The sequence below is a fragment of the Canis lupus genome, unplaced genomic scaffold, assembly GCF_011100685.1.
Source record: "Canis lupus familiaris isolate Mischka breed German Shepherd unplaced genomic scaffold, alternate assembly UU_Cfam_GSD_1.0 chrUn_S294H454, whole genome shotgun sequence".
In the NCBI taxonomy this organism is placed as follows: domain Eukaryota; kingdom Metazoa; phylum Chordata; class Mammalia; order Carnivora; family Canidae; genus Canis; species Canis lupus.
The window spans coordinates 6,537-24,360 of record NW_023331223.1 but is presented as its reverse complement, the minus strand read 5'-3'; the positions used below and the strand labels follow the sequence as shown (position 1 = coordinate 24,360).

Genomic DNA, 17,824 nt, shown 5'->3' with positions numbered 1-17,824 from the left:
CAGGCTAGCTAAGGCATGCAACTGAAGTGTCTACCTAGGGGGGTAAACGGGGATGCAACATCATCTGGGGATTAGTGACATGGAGGTAGTGAATCCACAGATGTAAAAGCAACTCCTTATACTCTGTAGAAGCTAAAGGCAGGATGCCAAGGAAGATCCCACACCAATAAGTGTCACGGAGGTGGGTAGCCACCGCCCAAACCCCCACCTTTGTGCGTGCATGCACAAAATGTTTTTCCTAATGCATACAGCAAGGAAAATGTTCAATCAGGAAAGTCTGCACAAGGAGAGTGGATTTCTATCCCATGGAAGGATATTTACAACAGCCTCTGGGAAACCCCAGTGCAGATGAAAAGTGTGGTTCAAGGTCAGTGCTACTGGAAGGTACCAAGTGTTAGAAGCCACAGGACTCGCAGAGAAAAGACAATGGGGACCCCACTCTGCAGAGATCGTTTATTCAACCCTATTTAATCTTAAGCAAACTTAACTGCTTGTGGCGATTTTGGCCTGATTTTTAGACCTCTACTGAAGGAGGATTTTGCCATTTTAAAAGTGGTGACTTCGCCTTTTAAAGGGGCTTTCTATAGAGTAGGATTGGCTTTTCCTGAAGTGGATCCAGGAGAAAAATGTGTTTCGTGTTATTAGTAGAGGACGCAGAGAAGGGTGTGGGGAGCAGAGTTGAGAGAGGGTGAGACTGGCTGTAGCTGCCATAGCATCCAGCGTCAGAAAGACTGTTCCTTTCCTCCTTGATGGAATGACCCTCAGGACTGGGTCTTGTCCCCGCATTTAGTTTTATTATCCAAGTCTCAGTAATTCTTTCTGTGGGACTAATTCAAAGCAACCCAATTCCTTGCCTAATGCATTCCTCAAGAGAGCCCTGTGTAGGCCGTTTCCTAGTGTATTTTGAATCAGCCATGACCCTGGGTTGATCTTCATGGTCATTTCATTCCCAGGGTGAGGAGATCTGAGTGCTCCAACTCCTTCCCCAGGGAGCTGAAAACCATAGGTGCCATTGGAGACCCTTACCATTAAAATGTGTATCTGTAATTATATCCAAAATCATCATTTTATTCCAGACTTATATCCCTAGAAATGACAGAGAATCACCAAACTCACAGTCTACCAGAAGTCACACACTGGGAATGCAGTTAAGTTAACATGGATCTGTATCTTCCAGATTTATGCAGACCGTATGCATGTGAGGACGAGGGATGGGAGAGGTCTTTGGAAGCCTCAGCTGCTCCCCACTGCTACTTCTGGAACCTCTTGTCCGATGTGGAGAGGAGCGTCTCTGAGCTGCCCCTTATCCCATCTTCTTGATTCTGTATTATTGAGTGAGCTTCTTAAACATGTACCAGGTTCTTCACAGATGGCTTGTGCTCTTCTTTGACAAACTTTACACAGTTTGGGAGGCAGCAGTTTTTCTGTTTGCAGCACTTGGACTTCAATAGTAAGTGCTTCATAGCACTTGTTGACTATGTGAGGTCTGCTCTTCTCACTGCCAGGAATCATTTCTATAGTTGCTCCCCAAATAGCAGCCCCAAGTAGCCTCTCTCTGTCCCTCCCTCCCTTTCTCCCTCTCTCCCTCCTTCTCTTTCTCTCCTTTCTGTTTTCATGCTGTCAGCTTGGTCCGTGTTTTTCTCTAGTGGTAGTTTGAAGTTTCCTGTCGAACTTTTCCAGCCATAGAAATGTTGCCTGGCGGATGCTGCTTGAAATATCTCCACCATAGGGAAGAAGTGATTGGCATTAGGACAGTGAACAGAGAAAATCTCCTAATGTGAACAACACCACCCCAGCCCTGTGTATGGTATTCAAGGCATAACCTTCCCTGGAGGGCACTGGAGATTGGGGTCACTGCCAACAGGAGGCTTAATTTGCCTTTCCACTTCTTAAGGTAATATACCTGATTTATGAGGACACAAATTTCTGCCACACAGTGATACCTACCTGAATAGACTGCAGTTTTATTAGAATCTCTTACGTTCCATTGGTATTTTTTATAAGGTGAATCCTAGCCACCGTATTTAGTCTACATAGATCACACCTGCTCTTCTTGATAGGAACGGGGACTTTGTTCTGGACACTGATGCACATATAATGCTCTTTCTTGCTAAGTACTCTAAAAAATAGGCACTTCTGCTATTGTCGGCTGTGTAGGTTTCTACTGGACCAAGTGTCTTTGGAGAGTGACTTTTTCAAATTTGGTGCCGTTTCTGAAGGTGTATCCTAGTTAGTACCAGGAAACTCCGGAGGACTAATTACACTTAAAACATTCCCCTTCTGATCTTTCTTCGGGAAGAAAAATAATAGTTTTGTTGTATTACCGTGGCACAATGGTTAACTTGTCCAACTCATAGCAACAATTATATTCTAGTTGGTTCTAAGAGGTATGAATTGCGACAAAATAGCTCCTATGACTAGCATATGTGTGTGGTGGTTAAAGATATTAAGATGTCACAGGACTAGAAGTAGTCATTGGTTATCCTATGTTGTTTTATTGTTTGTCAGATACCACATGGTCTTTCCCTGACCAGTCTGTTTTCTTTGCAATTATTGACTAAAGAAAGGTAAATACATTTGTGCAATTTTAAACTCAAGTGGATGTAATGGAAACTAATGGCTCCCACAGAGTAGATGTGGTTAAGATATAAATCGTTGTTAGAGACAATATTGGTCGTTATTCTTCATATCTGAATACCAACCCAGGCCCTCTATATGTATATGAATATGTATAATGTTATCACATATAGTGAGTATACATATATACGTATATAAATATACATATACATGTATAAATATATATATGTATTTATTAATGTCCATAATTCTAAAAAGGGCACCAGAGAGCAGAGAGGAGATAATGGACTTATATATTTCATATTTATTTTAAATAAATTATTAATTTTTTGCTTGTGCAGTACACCTCTTGGTAGTCCTTTGTCTTCTTATGAAATCTCTAAATTATTCTATTTTCCATGTAAGTAGCTGGCCATTTATTTCACATAAATTATACTCAAATTAATATTCTCAGACAGTTTAAGTCTGCCTTTATTTTATAATCGGCAGAAAAATCTTTCTTTGAATGTTAGGTTGTGTTGCCAGATACAGTTTTGATTGAGAAAGATGTAGATCTTTTTCTTCTCCAAGAATCCACAGGCTATACAATCAGTACATAAGTAGTATAAGAAGTAAAGACTAATAAAAATCATAAAAATATGCAGATAAAGTTCTGCAGCAGTTCTGAAGAAATTAGAGTGGGCTAAATAGAGGAGTTGGCATCTGACATAGACCAAAGTTAATGTATTGACCTAGAAGCATGAAGAGCATAGACAGAGCAAGGAACCTGACCAAATTCATAGCAATAAGATTTCACAAAGAGTTTGGTGAAATAGAGAGCCTCCCAAGCTCTGAGTGGAATGTTGACACTTAACCCTTTCAGACTTAGCCTTCCAGATGTTAACTACCTTGTATTTGGCATTAAATTGGATCCACAGTGGCTGGTGGGTATAATGAAAGAAGTCACATTCAATGAAAAGGTACCTGTCTGCTTATTTTGCACACACAGGCCTCTGCTAGGTGCTACAGGAATATCCATAAACATTTATTTTCTATATGCTCCATAATTATGTTATGAAATCAGCATTGCTAAGGCCAGGATCCAAATCTGCTGCCTAACAGTATTTTTACTCCTGGGTTAGTTCTATTTATGGACTGTGGGTTGAGGAGATATACTGTGATGTCATTTCCAACGTACATAGAAAAGGAGAATGTAGTTGTAACAGAATGGGATGATACACATCGCTCTACCTGGTAAAATGGGCCAAAGCCTAGCCACTGACTACAGATCCCCAGGGGACTGCGGTTGAGACACCTGGCGGATGGCTCCCACAATATGCTTCCTCCTCTGCCTGTGAGTACATCACTCAAAAGATTTTATGTGTGGAGCTACTAACCATAAAAGGAATGAATGTAATTTTAGTCATGACACTTCTCCAGAAAATTAATTTTTTCTTAGTCTATCAAACGACCTATGATAGGATATTCAAATTCAACTTTTCAGTTTTCTCCCAAGTTTCATCTCACCTGCAGAAAAGATGACTCTGAGATTCCTGTCTATGGTTATTTCTTGGACAAGTTTGGGTCTGAGACATTCTGGACCTCAGTAATGAGTGAACGGAAGGCCTAGTTTCACCCCAGACACATGAAATATTGAAGCTGGAGCAACAGGAATTTCTAGATGGCTCCTATAGATGCTCTAACCATCTGTAGCTGAAGGCATCCCTCTTCTCCCCAGCTGCACCACCTATTTGGTATAGACTTCTGTCCCCACCTGTGTGAACTCAGTGCAGAGGTGGAGCCTGAGCCTGAAGACAGCGATACAGAGGCATGTTTCCCAGGGAATTCAATGCAGTTCCTGCTGACCCCTGAGTGGAGGACCTGCCACCAGCATGAGTAAGCTGAGAAACCAGAGGAGAGAAATTAAATTCTTAAAACTTTAAAAGACAGGCTTCTGTGTAATATAATCTAGCCATTTTAGGGTCCGAACAAGAAATCGGTGCATCTGATTGATTTATCTTACCCTTGAAACCTGCCCAGATGTGGCATCCAGGTGATTTAGTGCCTTGTGTTTGGTTAGTACAGCAGGCATAGGAATCTAGCCATGAAAACATGGAGAATTGGAAAATCAAGCTGCCCAGGGGAAATGGTGTTATAGTATGTATGTGAATGCAATTCAGGTAATTTTCCTTAAGATAATAATGGGGAGGTTCCTATTTCTACTAATATGTTCAAGTCTTTTCTACTAGAATGTAGATTTGATGAGGAACGAAGCTATGTCCTCCTTGTCCTGTAACTCCTACCCACAGGAGAGTGGTTTTCTAGACCAGCAGGATCAGTATCACCTGGGAAATTGTTAGAAACTTGTTAGGATCCAAAGTACAAATTTTCATGCCCTTCTCCTTATCTATCATATCACAAACTCTGGAAGTGGGGATACAACAATTTGTGTTATAATAAGCCTGCCAGGGGATTCTGATGCAAGATATTCCTGGCACATAGTAGACATATATCAAGATGTGCTAAAGGATGAAGCAGTAATAACATAAGAGAGTAAACATTTCTGTTTTGTAAAAACATATGCAAAGCACTGATGAAAGGTGTTTCTCTTACAGCATGAATTTTTATAATGTAAATAAAGAATAACTGGACTGGTTTATTAAGAAACACAGTTTGCACTACATGCAGAAATGCTGGTATAAATTTCACAGCAATCAGGAGTTACCTCTAACCCTGTGTTATCAGTGAAGATCTGTTTCTCAGGGCAAGGATGTAGTTGCTTTATACCTGGCCATTGAGCTTTTGTTTTATCCTTTCATATATTAGTGGTTGTTGCCAGCTATAATTTATTCTGATTTCGCATATGGGTATATTAACTTCAAAAAATAGTTTGCATTTCTTAAGCAAAGGCAAAGTTCATGAACATTTGTGTGACTGATGGGTCCAGCTGGTGATAGAAGAACAGACTGTCCCTCCTCTTGGTGATCACTAGCAAACTTGTTCATTCTTTAGATGCTGCTCGGTAATCAACTGTGTATTTTTGTCAGTCTGCAAGGAAACTATCAACTAACTCAGAAAGATAAGTATCTTTCTTATCACTGTAATTGCAATTAGAAAATGAGTTTGCCATATTTGACACTCTAGACCTCTACCATCACTTCTCCCCTTCCCATTTAAATAATGGATTCAACAACATAATTGGATAGTATAACTTTTTAGGAGCTAAATTCTTAAGTTATAAGAACAAAGTAGCATGTAATATTCTAAATAGGATGTACAGTCTACAAATATCAGTGACAGAAATCTTGAAATAAATCATAACTGACGGCAAAACCATACATCTCCTGTAACTTTTCCTAATAGAGTCAAGAATCTGATTTGTTGAAACTATTAGGTATTCCTTAATTATTCGGCTCAGTGAACAGAGCTGAGCAAAATATACCAAACATAATCTGTTAGCTAAGTCAGGATTTAGACACTTGAAAATAGATTATGTTTGTATTCCAAATCAGATCATGTATTTATTCAGAGCATATGATGTACAGCTTACCATGTTAATGTGCTGGTGGGAAATATAATGAGTATCAGAAACCTTTTCTGACCCGAAGAATTGGCACAAAACATAGACTCAAATACACTGAGAGTTCTAACATCCTATGCATTGCTAATATAGGACATTTCTAATTTTTAAGTCTATATAGGCAATTCAATTTAGTTATTTAACACTCAACATGTATGGCTTGAACTCATGACCCCAAGATCGAGAGTCACAGGCTCCATGGCCTGAGCCAGTCAGGTGCCCCAAGGCAATTATATTTTTCTTTCAGGAAGGAAGGTTTATTTATGTATAAGTTCAATATGTCCATAACAGTTGCCATGCCAGTAAATACCATATATTAAATTGAGCTATATGAAATTGTCTTTGGGTAGGTCAAAATCATAGAATATTAGCAATTTGGGATCCCTGGGTGGCGCAGCGGTTTAGCGCCTGCCTTTGGCCCAGGGCGCGATCCTGGAGACCCGGGATCGAATCCCACATCAGGCTCCCGGTGCGTGGAGCCTGCTTCTCCCTCTGCCTGTGTCTCTGCCTCTCTCTCTCTCTCTCTGTGTGACTACCATAAAAAAAAAGAATATTAGCAATTTCATATGGCTCAATATAACATTGTTTTAAAAGATGGCTTTACATTTTTTGAAATATTGTGCTTTATGTTTGACTAATGTTGCCATGAATTCTCTCTGTGGATGACTTTCAGAAGTCTGCATAATTTCTGTTTACTTGCATTCCTCATCCTATAATGTACTTTGAAACCATATGAGTGAACATTTGAGGAAGATTTTTAGTGTCTTGTTCTATCACAAATTAATACTATTGAGTGGCTTTGAAGGGTTATTTAAGCTTCAAAAATATATAGTCCTGGGACGTCTGGGTGGCTCAGCAGTTGAGCATCTGCCTTCAGCTCAGGGAGTGATCCTGGGGTCCCAGGGTCAAGTCCCACATTGGGCTCCCCACAGGGAGCCTGCGTCTCACTCTGCCTGTGTCTCTGCCTCTCTCTGTGTCTCTCTTGAATAAATAAATAGATATTATATATATATATATATATATATATATATATATATAGTCCAGTAAGAGAGTAGTTTATCAAATAAGAGGAGCCCAGCACAGAGGAGACATTTCATATTGCTTAACATTCAAATTTTACCTATATGTTATTAAATTGATGTGAACAATTTAAGAAATGGTCTTATACTCATTTTTACAGTAAAGTAATTTTTCAATTATGTTAAATTTGACTTTGAATTTCACATATTGCCATTTTATTTTAGCACCTCTTTAATCACTGTTTTGTGAATTGAATAAATTAAAATATGTAATTGAGTTTTTAGAAATATTAGCAACTTATTTTAATATTCAACTTGATGACATCATCAGTGGAAGATGAGATTTGAGGCTTTTGCTTTTGAGAATCTAAATGATCATTTGGATTCTTTATTTTGTAAAAGAAAAAAAAATAAAAGTGAATAGTGCAGAGATTGAGATTACACCACAAACCTCCCCACATCTACTCCAAAGAAAGTTCCATTAATTCAGATTTTAGAAAAAGATAATAAATTTCTTTATAGTTACATTTTATTTTTTTATTTTTTTAATAATAAATTTATTTTTTATTGGTGTTCAATTTGCCAACATACAGAATAACATTTTAAAATCCAGCATAAAGTTTAATGACCATTTTAACTACATTTTGAATGCTTTATTTAGTTTATTCAATTTCACATAATGCTTCTCTGCATTGAAAACCTCTTTTCTTTACAATCTCTGCTAACTTCTATTTCTCTAAAATAAATTCCAAATTATTTAGCTTCATATTCAAGATCCTTCAACATCCAGACCCCATCTATCTTGCAACATTGCTATATAGAACCTTCATTTCATTCAAATTTGTTTTTTGATATTAAATCAGCAAATAACCACAATGAGGTACCACTTCACACGCATTAGTGTGACTACTGTTGGTAAAACAGAAAGTAACCAGTGTTGATGAGGAAGTGAGAAAATTGGAAATAGTGAGCATGTGAAGTGGCGCAGCTGCTGTAGAAAACAGTATGGCAGTTCTTCAAAAATTAAAAGTGGAATTACTGTATGAGCCAGCAGTTTCACTTCTGGATGATATATATCCAAAAGAATTGAAAGCAGAGTCTCAAAGAGACATTTGTATGCCTGTGTTCATAGCATCTTTATTTACAACAGCCAAAAGGTGGAAGCAACTCCCATCTATTTACAGGTGAATGAATAAACAAAACATGGTTTTTACAAATAATCAAATGTTACTAATCCTTTAAAAGGGGGATGATGACACCCTCTATAATGGATGAACCTTGAAGATATTATGTTATCACAAAAACACAAGCACTGCATCACTCCCCTCCCAGGAGACACCTAGCATAGTCAAATTCATAGAGGCAGAAAATAGCATAGTGGTTCCAGGAGCTGAGGGAAGGTGGGGATGGGGAGTTGTTTGATGGGTACCGAGTTTTAGCTTCACAAGATGAAAAATTTTGAAGTTCTGTGTCACGATGTCAATGTACTTAAAACCACTTACCCATACACTTTAAATAGTTGAGATGGTTAACTTTATCTCATGCATTTTTTACCACCATTTTAAAAAATTAAGTGAATAGATAATTTTTTAATGTTCCAATAATAATAATAATAATAATAATAATAATATTCCTATATCTAAAGCAAGTCCTTAGAAAGTGGTTTCCGGGATCCCTGGGTGGCGCAGCGGTTTGGCGCCTGCCTTTGGCCCGGGGCGTGATCCTGAAGACCCAGGATCGAATCCCACATAGGGCTCCCGGGGCATGGAGCCTGCTTCTCCCTCTGCCTGTGTCTCTGCCTCTCTCTCTCTCTCTCTGTGACTATCATAAATAAATAAAAATGTTTGAAAGTGGTTTCCAGTCACTGTGTTGTACACCTAAAATTAATGTGTCAACTATACTTCAGTAAAATAAAATATAAAAATTAAAAATTAGGGGATCCCTGGGTGGCTCAGCGGTTTAGCACCTGCCTTAGCCCAGGGCCTGATCCTGCAGTCCCAGGATCGAGTCCCACATCAGGCTCCCTGCATGGAGCCTGCTTCTCCCTCTGCCTGTGTCTCTGTCTCTGTCTCTGTCTCTCTCTCTCTCTCTGTCCCTGATGAATAAATAAATAAAATCTTAAAAAAAATTAGGGACACCTACGTGGTTCAGCAGTTGGGCATCTACCTTTGGCTCAAGGTGTGACCCTGGGATCCTGGGATCGAGTCCCACATCGGGCTCCCTGCATGGAGCCTGCTTCTCCCTCTGCCTGTGTCTCTGCCTTTCTCTCTGTGTCTCTTATGAATAAATAACTAAAATATTAAAAAATAAATATGAAAATTAAAAATTAAATACCAAAGGGATGGCTACTAAAATTAGTATGGCAGTTATATAATGTATTGAAAAGTCAGAGATTTCTTGTCTCTTGCTGTTTTAAGGATCTTCTCTTTATCTTTGGAATTTGCAAGCTTAACTATTAAATGTCGAGGTGTTGAATGGTTTTTATTGAATTTGGGGGGGGGATCTGTCTATCTCTTTGATCTGAATTCCTGTTTCCCTTCCCAGATTAGGAAAGTTTTCAGCTATGATTTGTTCAAATACATATCCTGGACCTCTGTCCCTTTCGGCGCCCTCAGGAACCCCAATTAAACGTAGGTTTTTCTTCCTCAGGCTGTCATTTATTTCCCTTAATCTATCCTCATGGTCTTTTATTTCTCTTTTTTCCTCAGTTTCCCTCTTTGCCATCAAATTGTCTTCTATGTCACTCACTCGTTCTTCCCCCTCATTCACCCTCGTCGTTAGGACTTCTAGTTTGGATTGCATCTCATTCAATTGATTTTTAATTTCTGCCTGATTAGATCTAAAGTCTGCAGTCTTGAAGTCTCTTGAGTACTTTATGCTTTTTTCTAGAGCCACCAGTATCTTTATAATAGTGCTTCTGAATTGGCTTTCTGACATTGAATTATAATCCAAATCATGTAACTCTGTGGGAGAGAGAGAGGACTGTTTCTGATTCTTTCTTTTGAGGTGAGGTTTTCCTTCTAGTCATTTTTCTGAGTGCAGAGTGGCCAAAAACAAGTTGTATTGGGAAAAGGAGAAAAAGAGAGGAGAGAAAGAAGGAAAGAAAAGAGAAAAAGAAAAAAGGAAAAAAAAAGAAAAGAAAAGAGAAGAAAAAGAGAAAGAAAAAGAAATAAAGGGAAAAAAGGGTGGGGGGCAGCAAACAAATCAAAAAGAAAAAAAACACGGGGGAGTATCTTCTGATTCTGTATACTTTAAGTCCCTTGACTTCCCCTGGAACGTGGCCATCTAGCTGGTCTTCTGGGGGAGCGGCCTGTTGTGCTGATTTTCAGGTATTAGCACTTGGGGGAGCTGCTGTGTCACCTGCCTGGTGCAGGGCTCAGTGGGGATGTTTACCCCGTGAGGCCCCAGGAGGGACAAGTGCAGTGGGCAGAGGCCAGCTCTGGAGCCCTGGAGTCAGCTCCCGCAGTAACTAGGGAGCTCTGCGTCTGCAGGGCCTGGATGCTCCGGGCGGGGCTGCTGATCTGCTTATCTCGGGGCAGGAGCGTCCTTGCTGTCCTGGGCTCTCCTGGCCTCTGCCTGTCCTGGGGGGAGGCCAGATCCTGGGCTGTGTACCCGGCGCCCTGTGCTCCTGGGCCTGCGCTGTTGGAATTGCGATCCTGGCCCCGCAGCCCCCTCTCCGCAGAGCCGCCTGAGCCACCTCCGCGCTGCTCCCAGGTCCAGCCGTGCGCGTGCTGCAGCCCTTGGGGAGCTCGGCGCACTCTCCCCGGGGCGCAGGTGTCTGTTAGTGTCCCAGGGAGCCTGAGGGCATCCCCGCCCTCCTGGGGTCCTGCTCCAACTCCCTGCGAGCCCTTTCCGCCCGGGAAGGTTGGTGCAGCTTCTGCTTCTCCGGGACGGGGCTCTCCTGTCCTGGGGACACTCGCCCGGGCCTCAGCCCGGCTCCTCGTGGGGCCCCGCCCCCCTGGAGGCCTTTGTTTCTTTATTTCGTTTTTCCCGTCTTCCTACCTTGATAGAAGCGTGAACTCTTCTCACTGTAGCATTCCAGCTGTTCTCTCTTTAAAGCTCAGGCCGCATTCGTAGATTATCAGGATGATTTGAAGCTTATCTAGGTAATTTGGTGGGGACAGGTGACGTGGGGACCCTACTCTTCTGCCATCTTGCCCCTCCTCAATCCTCATAAAGTTTCTATGATTAAGCATGGTAATGTACATAATTTAACAGTAAGTATGCAGTGCTAGCTGTTATTACCATTATTATTATTATAATTATTACTGAAGGATTCTTAATTCCTAAAACATTTAATTACAATAAATTCATGACCTTATATTGAAACTTAAACTGAGGTGTGTATGACACACAATAGATATATATAATGTTTCACTTTTGGGCAAATTTTTAAAACATCTGTACTAACATTCTAATGCTCTAATGAATGCTGTATTTACAACCGCAAGACAAGAAAATAGATGCCAATCTGTTCAACAGACTTCATCATTCTTCAACAGATATTTTATTGTATAAATTTTGGGTTTTTGTTGAGTGTGGTTTGGGGCAAATCATAAGATGGGTAAAGGAAATAAAGAACTAAAATTCATTTTTAAATGCTCATTTGCTTAAAGTAATTACCGCACTAATATGCTTTAAGTCTTAGATTAAAAATACATGCTTTAACTCTTAAAAGTATAAATGTACTTATTTATGTCTCTGGGCAATTTATACCTCCTGCATTCTCATTACAGAGGTGACAATGTTCTGATCTCTTATGTGTATTTCCAGACATATTTTAGGCATATATAAACAAATGCATTTTCCTTCCTTTTCACACAAATGCAAGCATACAAAACACTCTTACCTTCTCATCTTTTTTTTTTCACCAAAAGCTGTATAGTGTGTTGGTGTCTATATCAGCACTTAGTAAGCTTGTAAACTCTATGACTTATACAGCTTCACTGGATGGATATATCTAACCAATGTCATCAGACCACAGCTCATGGACAGTTTCGTTAACAGCTGTAACTTCTTGTTATAAACGTACTGAATAAATAGTATTGTCCAATTTAAATCAGTTAGTATGTATGTAGTATACTGGATGATAATTCCAAGGAAAGGAATTGGTAGGTCAAGGATAATGCATGGTAATTAATTTTTAAAAGAAATTTTTCATTTATTTTTGAATATTAATACAGGCATGTAGCACATAACTCAAAAGGAAAAAAATGAATGGTAAAAATAAGACTCTCTCATACCATTTTCCTATATTCATCCAGTTTGTTGGACTGGAGATAATCAGGCTTACCCGCTTTATGTCTAAATATCCTTCCAGAGACAGGTAATGTGTACATGTGTACGGAGAAGAATCCCTATTTTTCAGGCAAGTGTTGTTTTCTGTAGCATAAAAGCTTATGACATCAGAAGACTCTTGCCTAGATGTTTGTTTAAACAGAGATACTGGGCTCGAGGGTAACCGTTCACCCAGGATTGCACATCATGTGGCCTTACCATTCAGTCTCAGCCATCGTAGTCCTTATCAGGAAAAGTGATGCTTCCTGGGAATCTCACTATAGGGCACCGTTTTCCCTGAATGAAGAAGGGATAGTGATGAATTCTGTACCTCCTCACCAAGGATTTTCAAACCTCCTGCCATCCGCCTCTATGCTTGGCATGCAACGTGCATTCTGGGATTCCTCTTCACCATAATTAGAGACATTACTTTCACTACTCCTCTAAATCTTTTATTTCATGTGTCTTGGCCACCCTCTTTCTTAGTTCTGTGTCTAGTGTGTTACATCTCCTAGTAGCTTCCTAAAGAAACGTTAAGGGGGTGGCTATTTTTTTAAGTCATGTACGTTAGCACATCTCTTTAGCTAATTCTCTCAGCTGATTTTTCTGGATATAGACTTCCGAAGCAGTTTTTCAGCTTTCTGATTGCCAATGTTGCTAATGAAAAATTCAGACATTCTGATTCTTCATTCTTTGTTTATGAAATCTTTGTCACTCTCCCCCCCCCCCCCCCCATGGCAACTTCTGGGATCTTCTTTTTTTGCCTCTACTGTCCTAAAATATCAGAATGCATTACTGGTCTGGCTCACCCATCCTACTGGGTACTTGGAAGGTCCTGTTAATCTGGAATTCGATTCTCTTTAATACTAGTAAATGGTCTTAAATTATATTGCATCATATAATATTCCATTTGTTAAATTATGTTATACATGTTTATTGTGTATAATACATACAGTGATGATGTATGTAGTTTATACTAAATGTGATGTGACATTTATAAGTCAGCATGTAAGTTATTATTATTTTTTTTCAAAATGAACAAGAGTACTATTAAAGAGTGTTTGCAGTCAGTTCAGGAAATCACATATATGCTACTTGCAGAAGAGTTACACCCACAGTAATGATGTCCTCTAAACAATATATATTTTTATATTTTCAAAATATTTTGGCAACAAATGACTAAATTTGACACACCATATTTTATCATTCATCTCTCACACACATACATACAGATACATATCTATAATATTCTACTACTCTATCGCAGAGACTATTCTAGAAATATAATTATTGGTAGGTAACAATATTTTTAAATGAATTAATTCAAGTTCCAAATGTCAAAGTTCACTAACACCTTATTCTTAAAACAGAAATTTATATTGTTTTCTTAAATATTTTACAATCATTTCTGATGTTAAATAAGATAGCTTTTGCTTTTCTATGCTCAAAAATATATAGGGTTATATATAACCTGGATTTAATATACTAATGCAGATTTATAAAATCATAGCATATAATAGCTATGGCCTATAATAAATGTGTAAATATTCATTTTGGATTTTCAGCCCATTATTTCCCCAGATCATCTACCTTCTTACCATAACAAAATTGTTCAGTGTACAAATATTAAGGAATTTATGTGATATTATCAATAAGAACGTTCCATCAAGTGCCATACCCCACTGAGGAGTAGAAGTAGACCTCCACTAATAATCTCCCTTTATTGGACAAAATGTCATCATTATATTACATCTCATTATATTTGAAACATATATTTAATTTTCATTTTTAAAAAGCTTAAACACAATTGTACTACATTTCTTTCTTTCTTTTATTACTGTTGCTTTTCATTATTGAAATAATTTGAGAACTAGCATTGGCATTATGCTAAATTATCATTCAAGATTTGTGTTGTTTTGCTTTGTTTTCAGCATGCAGTGACCTGGAGTTCAGGGAATTGGCAAACAGATTGCGGGACTGGTTCAAGGACCTTCATGAAAATGGAAGCCAAAACAAGATGACAAAAGCATTACTGAGGCCTGAGAGAAGCAGTAAGATTTCTAAATATGACATGTGCCATTGTCTTTGACATGGAACTTTATTTCCAATGAATCACTTAGATCAAAACACATATTCCAAAATTTATTCTTTGCTAGGTGCTGAACAAAAATCAGAACATTGCTATTACTTCCAAGCACACTCATAGTATTTTGCAAGGAAATAAAACATTGTGACAACTCTGATTGGTTAAAAAAAAAGACATATCCCCTCAGAGACGACATTAACTTCCAGTTGAAGTGAAAGAATAAGAATATTTTTCAGTTTTGATAGCAGTGGTAAAGAATAAAACAACACTAGAGATAAAGGTAAGATTGTTCGAGTGCTTGAGATTTTTACAGACACAATTAGTCCCCCCTCCACACACACAGGCCACCCTTTACGTGATGACTCTGCAGGCATTTCTACTTTTCTACCAAAAAGCCAGTAGACAAGAGTTCTTTCAACAACAGAGTGCAAATCAAATTCATTTTTAAAAGAAGAAAATAAGCTATATGAAGATTATATGAATCTTTTATCATCTGTATAATTTCCTCAGTGTTTTCTAATTCCTTAGAAGTAGGAAATGGTGATTGAAGTAAAGCACTTGTTATGAAAATTGTATGAACTTTAATTCTATATTTTTCATTTATAGAAATGTTATTACACATTTAATACATGTAAAAGAAAGATATTGAAATATGAGCTTAATCTGAGGAGGCTTCAAAGATTGAATATTTGCTCTGAAATATAAGAAGAGGTGGTGGGGCAATAATTAGAAGCAGCATCTTTTAGTTGACCAAGTCCCAAGTGTGCCCCCTTCTTTGCTCATTGTGACATGACCCATTCACTCTACTTTGCAATCCTCAAATAGCACTTTCTTTTTTTATTATATTTTATTTACTTATTCCTGAGAGACACACAGAGAGAGGCAGAGACACAGGCAGAGGGAGAAGCAGGCTCCATGCAGGGAGCCCGATGCGGGACTCGATTCCAGGACCCCAGGGGTCACGCCCTGAGCCACAGACAGACGCCCAACCACTGTGCTACCCAGGGGTCCCCTCAATAGCACTTTCTAACAAAATCACCTCATAGATGGTCATGGTTATCCATTCGCTATGGTCTCCAAATACCTCACTTTTTTTTGTCTTCTCATCCAGGGATTTTCTAAAATCCCAACCTTTTGTATTTATGAATCTGATATATGTTCTTAACTAATTTAATAGTTCTTTTTAACTAAACTAATTCAGCTACCACTGATAGACATGATAATTATCTTTGAACATGTGATGACGATGTATATATGTTTCTTCTCATGAACTTCAGAAAGAGATTATAGTATTCCCCTACCCTGTAGGAGTGTTTCTCAGGTGTGTCTCAGGTGTGTCTTTGGAATCATTGATTACATTTATACCAGATGCTAATTTTTTGGATACCTTGAGTATAGGTAAAATGACTAACCTTACTTAATAGAAACAACAGAGTATGTTTGTCTCTGCATTCATAAAGCAAACACATCTGGGGTCGCGTAAAAGTTTGTTCCAGACCCTTACATATCGATCTTTAAAAATTAATGTCTACACCTACCCTACCAATTCTCAGACTTGAATATTTGTATTTCTTGATCTCAAATTTCTCCTTTAAACTTAAGACTAGTGATCTCTCCCATATTTGGAGGTGGATAGAAGGAGAGCTCCTGGAACACTCAGCACAGTGCCTGGTTAATTGTACACAGTCATAAATACCATTTTCCTTTCCGGCTTCTTGTTTCAAGAAATGAGGCACTCTTGATATAGTGGGTTATTTACAAGAAACTTGTAGGTAGCTGAATATCTTTGGAAAGTAAATGAAAAACTGGACATAGGATTATTTTTACTACTTGAAATGGTCAGAGGCCAACTAGGAGTAAGAGATGAAATCCATTCAGAGATAAGACAAATCACTAGAAGAAAAATGGAGGATTGCCTCAATTCCTCAGAATTGGACATCATCTGAGTGTATTCTTTCCTGACTCAAATCATACTTAATTTGTGAACCAACCCACGATATTATATTCTATTTCCTTCATATTTTTATTTTTCCTTCACAGCATTTCTCAGTATCTACTGCAGTAGTAATCTACATGTTTATTTGGATTCTCTCTCTCCCTCTCTCTCTCTCTCTCCCCTCCCCCTCTCTCTTTCACACACACACACACTAGATGACAGAAATCTTTACTGACCATCGTACTATAGGAGTAGAGTGGTTTGGTACATAGCACTGCTAAATAAAAACAAATACTAGTATTAATGGAAGAAACAAAGAAACCATCAAAATGCTGCATTACCTGGATGTACCACAATTTAATCAGCTTTCCTCTTAAGAATGTTTATTGTTTCCATTATTTTCCCATGACGACCAATTCTGCAGCTGATTGTTATGCTTTTATTTCTAAGAAAGATTCCAAGAAGTGCAAGTGATGGGTCAACATGTGCATGCAGTTCAAATGCTAAATGATAATAGATGTTGCAGGTTGCTTTGCAAAACAAAAAATCTTAAGGTATTTCTAAGATTAGGGTAACTCACAACATGGGAGTTACCTTTTGTCTTCATCCCTGGCAGCAAAAATATTAACCATTCTTTTTAACGTTTCCATTCTGGTGAGCATGCTGTTATAGTTCATTATTAATCCCATTTGCATTCCCTTGATTAGTAGTGAATTTGAACATAAAATATTAGTGGAGGAGAACTTTCATACAGCAAAACGATATAAAATGACTCATTCAGCTCAGGCTACTCTAATAAAATACTATAGACTAGGCGGATTAAACAGTTGACATTTCAAGAATTCTGGAGGCTGGGGAAGTCCTACATCATGATGCTGGCAGATTGGATTCTGGATTCTTTTCTCATGGTGGAATCAGAAAAAGATCTCTCTAGGGCCTCTTCTTATGAAGGCACCAATCCCCTCACGTAGGCTCCACCTTCATGACCAACTGCCCCCAAAGGCCCATCTCCAAATGCCATCCAGCTAGGGGATAGGACTTCATCGTATGCATTTTGGGAGGACACGATTCAGTACAGAGCACCAAACAAAACGGCACACATACACCTGGAAAAACCACTAGTTATGTCAACTTACAAGTTCCATTTTAAGAAAGGTATATTGATGACTTCCATTATAATTGTTTTTAATCATTCCTTCTAGTATTTTGGGGAGTTTTTGCTATATGTGCTTGCTACTCTATTTCTTAAATATATAGATTTATTTATGTTCTATCCATTAATAAATTATGCTTATCACTTTATTTTATGATACTATATTCTACTTACTGCTTTTTTGCACAGATTTCACCTAATCTGATAGTAATATTAT

General features: G+C 38.4%; 1 long non-coding RNA gene across 1 annotated transcript; it reads right to left on the bottom strand.

Moving 5' to 3' along the window:
- Nucleotides 1-1,043: 1,043 nt before the first annotated feature.
- Nucleotides 1,044-16,855, bottom strand: LOC119879114. Its single transcript, XR_005387337.1, has 4 exons — nucleotides 16,796-16,855; nucleotides 12,652-12,729; nucleotides 4,331-4,457; nucleotides 1,044-1,718 (listed from the first exon to the last, which is right to left on the bottom strand). It is a non-coding gene; the product is annotated as an uncharacterized LOC119879114 (long non-coding RNA).
- Between the last annotated feature and the right edge of the window lie 969 nt (nucleotides 16,856-17,824).